Source organism: Leptinotarsa decemlineata, unplaced genomic scaffold, assembly GCF_025532065.1.
Source record: "Leptinotarsa decemlineata unplaced genomic scaffold, Ldec_3_MD MMD2_P_RNA_scaffold_5, whole genome shotgun sequence".
NCBI classification, from domain to species: Eukaryota; Metazoa; Arthropoda; class Insecta; order Coleoptera; family Chrysomelidae; genus Leptinotarsa; species Leptinotarsa decemlineata.
In genome coordinates, this window is record NW_027412532.1 from 17,235,808 (window position 1) to 17,245,633 (window position 9,826).

At 31.0% G+C, this 9,826-nt stretch overlaps 1 protein-coding gene across 1 annotated transcript in view; it reads left to right on the forward strand.

The window, feature by feature from the left end:
- Ace (Acetylcholine esterase) overlaps positions 1 to 8,840 on the forward strand; it is a 488,528-nt gene extending 479,688 nt beyond the window's left edge. The window contains exon 7 of the mRNA XM_074169648.1: positions 1,523 to 8,840. The gene's annotated coding sequence lies outside the window, so the exon portion shown is untranslated. The remainder of the gene's footprint in view (positions 1 to 1,522) is intronic.
- Positions 8,841 to 9,826: the final 986 nt, after the last annotated feature.

A 9,826-nucleotide genomic window follows, 5' to 3' on the forward strand; every position in this document is an offset into this window, starting at 1 on the left:
TATTCTGTTCCAGTAACGGATCAGGTAAGTATAAATGCCCGAGTTGTAGAAAGATTACTAGGTGTCAAACAAAACACATGGACTCGTTTAAAACAAAATTGTTGAATTTTTTTTTGATACATCAACCCATGATTTTTTATACCAACTGCATAATTACCTATAAAATTTTTCAATTTGGTTGGAGATTTAAAGGGGTACTTTGAAAAAATTTATTACCGGTCAATTGGGGTGACATTGCCCAATGTTTAAATTTAAGTTGATAATTTTCATATAACATATTTTTTGATATTCTACATAGAATTTGTACCTTTGGATGGTTGGGTGTAGATGTGATTTATGTAGTTATTTCATTTTTATATCATTCCCCCTCTTGAATAAAAAATAAAATATGGGCGGGCAAAGTCACCTTGTGAAGTGTGGTCACTTTGCCCAACAGATGTTTTCTTTGTATAACAAAGCTATAAATAAAAGATGGGCAAAGCCACCTCCTCAGGGTGTTACAAGAGCCACAGTGAAGCCACAAAAATTGCTCGAAAAATCGAAAATAACTATTACAGTTGCCAGAACTGTCGACAGAAATATTATGAACGACATAAAAGTTTTTAATATTTTGTGGACAAAATAAGTCGTATTTTTTGTTGATTTCAATGCTTTCTCTATCTGGAGGATGAGAAAGTAAAAAAATTGAAATTACAATGTAACTAAATGAAAGGTGGGCAAAGTGACCCCAATTTTCGTGGAAAACATGTGGTGACATTGCCCACTCGAATAACAATCAACAGGTTGGGCGCAGGAACGAAATTGCAAGTGGATTAAATTCTGCATTACATTTACTAATGATAATGATGAGTGATGAAACTCACCTGGTTTTCGTAGAAGTTGTGTATATGTAATTTTGAAGAGCTCAAATTTTCATAGATGACACACGTTACAAATAAAACAGTTAAATTTTGCCCTAGCACTACAATCTATAGAATATCCCGTTGTCATTGTGGAGGTATGTTTCATTGACTGCAGCGCCTCAAACGACTTTTAAGCTATTTACTATGAAGGCGCGAAACTGCTTTTTCAAAACTAGACAAAGCTACCCCAGAAGACAAAGTCACCCCAATTGACGATATTTGAATGATTGTTCAAAATTGTTTCATTACTTTGTCCACCGAAAAATAAATAAATTTTCTTTGCATCCAACCTTTTGGTGGTTCATAATGATTTTTCTTGCAATTAAAGGCTGAATTTTCAGTTCCCTTCATCCAGATTTTACTACCACTTGTAGAGAAACTGTTTTTTTTGAAGAAAATGTTATTTTTTATAAAATCAGCATAATTTTTTCCCAACCGTTGTAACTTAGAGTATTTAAAAGTTCTGATTCTACTCTGAAGAATTATGTGGGATTCGATTAGTGGTGATTTTTCCTTGAAGATCATACCAAAAACACTAATAATTTATGAAATGAAACGTCGCTCTTGTTTTTAAAAATTTCTCACAGAGTAATTGTTTTTATTCGTTCTTTTTGTTTCAGTTGAGAAAAATCCACATCAGAAATGGAAGCTTACCAATGAAACCTATAAATCTGTGCTTGTATGAATGTCGCATGCTCGAAAAAATTTCATGTATTTGACTTCGTATAAATTCGTATACAAATATATACAGGGTCACTTATAAATCGTAATTCTACCCTGTGCAGCTATTTATACTGAGTCAGTGACAATCATCAATTATTCTCAATATCTCGTGATATTCAGGAATAATCTTATGTTAGAAGTAAGAAATTGTGCTGCATTTTTTCGCGCATGTTTTTGGAATCGAAATTAATCTTCAGAGAATTATGTGTTGAGTTTCATATTCGATTCAAGGCTCACCAGCACCACTTCACAGTATTCTGAAAAACAGAAAACTCCTTGGATCGCGTATTGAACAACTAAAAATAGGATGATATTGATGATACAAACGAGTAACTTATACGAATGCAATGGGAAAATTTTTGAATTCAATAGAAACTAACTTTATTTAATTAATGATAGTTGTCATCCCAAGTTTTCATTTGAAGATTGAACTGAAACAGTTATCAAAATATATTTTCAAAACAAGTTTTGAATATCAAAATTTTTATTTTCTTTAAATTGGTCACTAATATACAGGGTTTCGGCGAGAAGTATCAAAGCTATGTTTTTTGAATGAAAAGATATGAATTTTACATCACATTCGGATTCCTCCTAAGAATAAACTTTAAATAATATAAAGTGCTCTTCAAATCATCCAAGAATTTCATAAAAATATCAGAAATAATGTTGGAAGTACATCTTATACATTTGTTTGTATGTGTAACAACAAATCATATTGATATTACTTGGCGAGTCAAAAGTATATCTCTATGATACACAGTTCAAGTACTTTCTGAAATGATCCACGTAGAATTACTCCAAAAAAACGTTTTGTATTTCAAATGATACTATCATTGATATCAATTCCAGTGTTCCATTGTTATCAAATTGAAATTCGATAAGTTCCCAATGCTATTCGTCTGAATAAAATGAAAGCCAAAGTGTAAATATAATTACTTTTGTTAGAAAATGTAAATTTTATATTGATGAGTTGAAATCTCATACGTTAACCTACAACTGTAGCTTGAGACTGTACATTTTTTAGGGTATAACAATGCGATGTTATTTGAAACTCCCAATACACAATGGCATAATATTGTTGACAAACAGAAGGTAAGACACTTGAAATCTTTAGACCACTGTAAAATAACCTATGATATTTCAATTTGTATATCCTTTATATACAGATAGTCCACGCGAAAACAATTCTCAAAGCATTTTAGAGATTCGTGGAATGTTTAAAGATTTGCTCGTGAATCTCAACTGAAAATCTCACCTCATCTATACATTGATGAAAGTGTCGTGTATACGAGTCCCTAAATTAGGTGAGTTGATTTTGTTTTTGCGTGTAACCGATATAGCGTTCAAATGACAAAAAAGTGTTTTCTATGGTAATGCTAATGTACATATCTGTCCAACACGCTTATAGTCAATTTGTCGAAACAATAACTATTAACAAATTTTCGCTAGCTCATGAACTTCAAATACTTCTCATAATTTTCAAAAATTTTGAAGTCGTATCCCACTTTTCGATTCGATATTTCTCAGCCTGAACAATTATATGCAATGAACCAACATCAGTGGAATTTCTCCTTTGAAATTTCACTTTATATAGCCCGGAATATAGTGGTAATGAAATTTTAAGGTGTGAGTAAAAAGAAAATTTATTTTGCCGCATATCAACCTCCATATTATTTTCAAACCTTTCACAATTTGAGCAGGGAATTACATAAGAAACATTATTAATGACGATCTTGAATTCTGAATGAATTTTTTAATATTTACAGGAAATATTCACTACTGAAATGTCCAATAAAAAATTTAAGTTCATCAGGAAAAATTATATTTTCTGTGATAAGTGAATTTATGGAAGTTGGTATCTTCCAGGTTGGTAATGAATCGGCATAAGATGAATGTCTTGATCATATAATGAGTTAATATCTACTACTCATGATGTTACGTACTTCATTGTTATGATGAAAGCTCAAACATGTTAGATTGCTTTCCAAAACTCATATAATCACGCGTGAATATCCATATAATTCATTTTTCACATCACATGATTGAACTAATGAATATTCACTGGGAATTGAAATCTTGTGATATGAATATTGCTCCATAAATTCCCCAAATTGACTAACAGAAGCTCAATTTTTCGATCACCTTCATACTCGTAATATTGGTTCTTTCGTAGTGCAACTGAAAGAGTAACTATTCAAATACTCAGCATGTAGCCCAGAAAAAGTGATATAAAAATTTAAAGTGTGAGTAAAAAGAAAATGTATTTTGCTTCATATCAACCTCCATATTATTTTCAAACCTTTCACAATTTGGGCAGGAAATTACGTAAGAAACGTTATTGATGACGATCATGAAATAAGGAAAAGCTGCGAAATGAACAATTATATGAAAACATTGGCAAATCCAACATTTAGACACCGCATAAAAATATCAACTGTATTGAAAATATGCATTTGCTGAACAAAACTTGTGTCTGTTACTTTTTTTTTCAGTATGACATCTACAATTTCTCAGCTACCCCTTAAGAGGGTTTCGAAATTCTCAAATTGTTGTAGGATTCATTGGTTCCTAGGTGCCTGAGCAAATTCCTCTAGGAAATGTTCCCATTTTCCATCTAATGAAAAATACAACCAAATGTGGTTATTCATTCAATGGATTGTATTGGGAAGGCATGAAAAAGTCCATGTATTTTTTTTGATTCTGCATTTGAACTGTCACACCAAAAAGGCATAATATGATTCAGAATTCAACACCTGAAGGTTTAGGTTTAGTACGTTAAACTTCGATTCATTCTGAATTTTGAAGCCTGTTTGAATTTACATTATACCATAATGATTTTGGAAAATATTGTTCACGAAAATTAGCACACATCAGTATCAGTTTGATGACATGGATGAAAACACTTTTGTCTAATTTCTACTAGTTATTTTATTTTTACGACCGGTTTCGAGTTTTATCCAATTATCAAGTTGCGCTGAAAACTAGTTAGTTTTTATACTAACCAACTAGTTTAATACTAACTAACTAGTTAGTTTTTATACTTGTTAATGAAATGAATGAAAACACTTTTGTCTAATTTCCACTAGTTGTTTTATTTTCACGACCGGTTTCCGTTTTACGACCGGTTTCGGTTTTACAACCGGTTTCGGTTTTACGACCGAAACCGACTGTCTTAAAACCAAAACCGGTTGTGAAAAATGAAATAACTAGTGAAAAATAGACAAAAGTATTTTCAATCATTTCATTAAAGTGATCATGAATTTCTATCGGATATCTCTGATTCCTCAAATATTCAATCAGTAATCAGAATCGTTAATGTCCTCGTTGAATGAGCAATTTGAGGTCGTTACGAGAGAGCATACTTTGTTTCTAATTATGATTCGAAAAATCAGGAAAATCATATTTTCCCCATAAAAATACTCAGTTCACTCATTTCGACTCCTGAACTCTCATCTGTTTCGATTGAAATATTTTTTTAATATTTATAACATGAAAACATGACACTGGAAATCTTTTTTCATGCCAGATTCAGGAATGAAGTAATCAAATCATATTTGATCCTTTTCAACAGTTCCACTTAGGTATGCTATTTCAACAATTTCTGGCATCAAGTTAAATGCTTCGGTTTCGTTTACGGCTTCAATTAGCAAATATACTCCATCTCAACATTTTTTTGCTGTCTTTGAATGACTTTACTGAACTCTTGTAGTTCATGATATCTTGAAAAACGATGGAAACCTATCGATTTCTGTTGCTCGACATTTTAAAGAACGGCTTTGTCGATAATTATGCCTTAAAAATCATTGTCTAAAAACCTAATAATCATTCATCATAGATGAGTTCCATCTTCATAAAAAGACTTAATTCCTTCCAATAATCTGGAATTGATTTCAGTCCTGTTGCCATGGCGGAGCACACGATTCTATAATTAGTAGGATCGATATGAACTAGCTCTCGTTATCAAAGTAGTATATATATTCAATATAATATTATTCAATCAATAATAGCCATGAATAAAAATCATATTGGAGAATTATTCATTCACAACAATCATATTGGAGAATTATACATTCACAAAACTGAAGTGAATATCATTATGTTACATTCATGTCTGGAAAATTACATATAATTATTGGAAAAGTCATTATTCCATTCGTAATAAATCGGATAGTTCCACCAAGGTCACAAAAATATATGTCCAGCTAGTTTTTCAAGTTTTACGTTTAATTGAACAATTATCATACATTTTATTTGTTTGTAGTATATTGAAGAGCCTTTTGAATTCAGATGAACGTTTACAACAAATTCAATACGAAACAGTCTTTGAAAAACTGCAGTCAGTTGTATCAGTGCAACTTTTTAAGATAAAAAATTTCAGCTACCTGAATCTTTCCCCAACTATAAGAATATTTGATGAAATTTCAAAAACACATATGATATGTAATATACAAAAAGTTAACACAGTCATCAATCGAAGACTGCCTAGCCGACACTGACGATGCCCAATGGGCTCAAACAGCGGGTTGAAGGTGAAAATTTGCCACTTCAGAGAGTGTTAAATAGTGGGATGAATTCGATTAAAAATATTTTTAGCACTTTCAGTTTTACAGAAAATTGCCTATACTTTAGAATGGAACCCCGAGTACATTCATATATTTTTGGATTCATCAGTTAACTGTACATATTAATTCGGAAAAATGCTGCAAAAATATTGGAGAGTATTGAAAAAAATATCTATCGCACTATGATAACTGAAAAATATTTGATTTGCTTCCATGATTATCAGTAATAACACTCTTGTCATGTTATTTGAATAAACAACATTATCACTAGGAAGAACAAGATAGCGGCAAGTCTGAATCAGTTAACACACGGTATATCCTTCTTGGAAGCTTCTGTTTTAACCAATTTTCCACTTGGTGTATTCTTACAGAATCTCGATTTTACATCTAAACTACATCCATCCAACAAACAAAGTAACCCAAGCAAAGACAAATGCGTGATCAGAACATGATCACCACACACATTTGCATCTATTGGGTGGAATAAACAAGCGTCTTTACGTTGACCAATCAGATTTAACTGCAATCGGCTGGCAGAATTCATTGTTACAGTGTAGGAGTTGTAAGTTAGGTTTCAACATAAACGGTACTTTAAAGTTTGAAATTTTTGAAATGTTAACTACTGAAACGGTTGAAGATTCATTTCTATTTTGTTGACGAATACATGCAACAATCAAACAGCATAGTCATTCACCTCAGAATTTTGACGAATCTATCGTTGATTAAGTTGTATCAAGAACATTTTTCAGTAGATCTTTTATACCATACGTGAATGAACAGTTCTTCACACATCAAGTGGAAAACTGTGTATTCGAAATTTCAGTGTTTCGTCATTTATATAGCCATGAATATTGACAAGAAATGTGTACGTTTTTTATAAGGAATATTATTTTTATTGAAAAATTTTTTGAACATCTCTAAAACAACCTAACTAAATTAAAGCGGTAACTATTGAAGTAAACAATAAAAATGCAATAACATGCTCAAACAGCGTGAATTGCATTTTTGAGTTTTGACATTTATCAAAGCAATCGACTATCGTAATAGAAATATATTTGAAATTACCAGCAATAATAAACCTCATGTGTAACGTAATGAATGTAATTAAAATGTGTAATCATGTTATAAATGTATTATTATTTGAATTTGATTGTTCTGCTGATCTGATTTTTAATGATTCATCTGCAAATAAAAAATGAAAATTAATTATAATTCAAATGATAATAGATAAAAGATATTTCGAAAATTTATCTCCAAACAATTTTATTCATGCCATGAAAACGAAAGGTTTCCGCAATATATCCTACTCATTACTTTTCTAAAAACCCAATTTTATGCATTAATAATAATTAGTAAGATACTGAATTCCGATACAACTATTTTACATAAGTTCTATATTTACACAGTTTTGCTCTCATGATATTTTTTGTTCTCGAATATTTATTTATTACAGTATGCTCAATTTTATATGAGTATCTTGCACCTCAGCAGATGAAACAGGTACTCAAACTGTGACTTTAGACTTCATTTGAAAAAAAGTTTATTTTCATATGACTAGGCAGGATTTAGTTTCCATCAACCAGATTTGAGTGACTTAATGACGAAGCAGGGATGGTATTCAGAATATTCTTCAAAATTTGAATATTTGAAAAAAATGTTGTGGAGAAAAATGTGCAGTACCATGAATTGAAGTGGGAAATTATGAAAATCATAAAAAAATTTCCAAGCCTTTTTGCGATAAGCACAAATATTTTCTTCAATATGATTAAAATTATAATTTAATCTATACACCCCCAAGTTTCCATAGCCATACAATGAACAGACTGAACGCATATTTACTGTGCTAAAATTGTAATTAATCGACTCCAAAAAAAAGAAAATTGGTAAAACTTAAAATAAATTCCGTAGAACTTTTTGTGAAAAAGAAATTGTTCGTATTTGTTTGTTTTGACTGAAACAATTTGAATTCATTAGACGTAAAGCTTGTGATGGTAAACTGCAAGACTTTTTTATTAATGATTCATATTTAAAAAAGATGTTTCATCAATAAATTTTCAAAATTAGACTCTAGAACACCTGGTGACCAGTTGCTTTGACGTGATTTCCTGATTACGTTTATTTCAAATTGAAGTCCAACGCTTATTTATATAATGATCGGTCATCAATCATAACATTTTCAACCTTAAAAACTCTTGTACCCACAATTCATGCGACGTGAATTTCATGCTTTTTTTGTATTATGCACAAAATCAGTTGATTTTCTAACAATGGTCAACGTTTTCAATACATGAATAACCGACATAAGGAAAAGACATCGACCCTTGTGGAGCTTAACTATCAACTCGTATTAAGATATGTGCGAAGAAAAATTCTATTTCTTTCAGAAATTCTTGAACTATCTTTCCTCTCTGTGAATTTTTTGGTCGGCCTATATTACTCTTGAGCAGATTTGCTGTTGATCTAGATTTATTTCTTCTTCAGATTGTGAAAGGTTAAAATTCAATAAAACAACAAAGAATATCAATTCCTCCACATTAGTTGGGAAGAGATCAAAGAGTTTTACGTAAATGAACAATTTTGTCTTTGCCAATATTTCGGACTTTATTAAATCCATCATCAGGGTTCCATAATAAAATAATTTCATAAGGAAACAGTATACATGCTAATACATATTGCAGAGTATTATATTTTTTACTAATCTCATATTTTGATAAAATAACAAACAGGTGGATTTACCAAACATTAGTTTATCCATGTTAAAAAACTTTAAAAATATATATACAGGGCCATTCAAATTCGTTTCTTTACATGGGGATCTCGTAAACGATAAGAGACACAGTGTCGGTTAAATCGTGCCGAAGTTGTGATTTTAGATACCTATTCAATGATGTGAAGAAATTGAATATAGCTCTTTTGGTTCTGGAGATATACAGGAAAAACCAAAAAATCCCAAATAAGTTTTTTTGTCTTTATCTTCTTTATTCGCAGACATATTGAAAATCTGTCCACATTTTGCTACTGGCACTTGATGTGTGGTCTCAGAATATATCAATGAATCTTTTATACAGGGTGTCATCTGACTTGGGCCACCCCCATCTTTGAATTTTTAAATACGAACCTAAATTTTTTGTTGTAGTTTTTGGATCGTAGACATTCACTTCATACTGAGAAATCAAATTCAATTTTATATTTCGAGATGTTCCTGTAATATTCGATTATAATTGTGTGAATTATTCCCTTTTAAATTACGGCCCTGGAAATTGGTTGACTGAGTTGAATAATAACACAATAGCAACTTTCTCGTCTCCCTATATATCGTAGAGTTTTTCGAGAGTTTTTGTCATTTTTAGGTACCTATTTATATTTTTTCCATTGCTCTGAGCGTTTTCTACAATGAACTTCGAATAAGAAAACCTTTTATGATTATTTGAAACATATCTACATCAAAAATATATTATATGTGTTTTAATGAGCAGAAAAAGAAATTTTATTGCCCTTAATACACTTATTTGCTGCATTGTTGCGAAATCATTCAAAATCCTCAATCTCGAGTCTTCCACATTTTCTATCTCTCTGCCAGCGTAAATCCTATTTTTCAATGTCCCCTATAGAAAATAGGGGACATTGAAATGGAAAAAA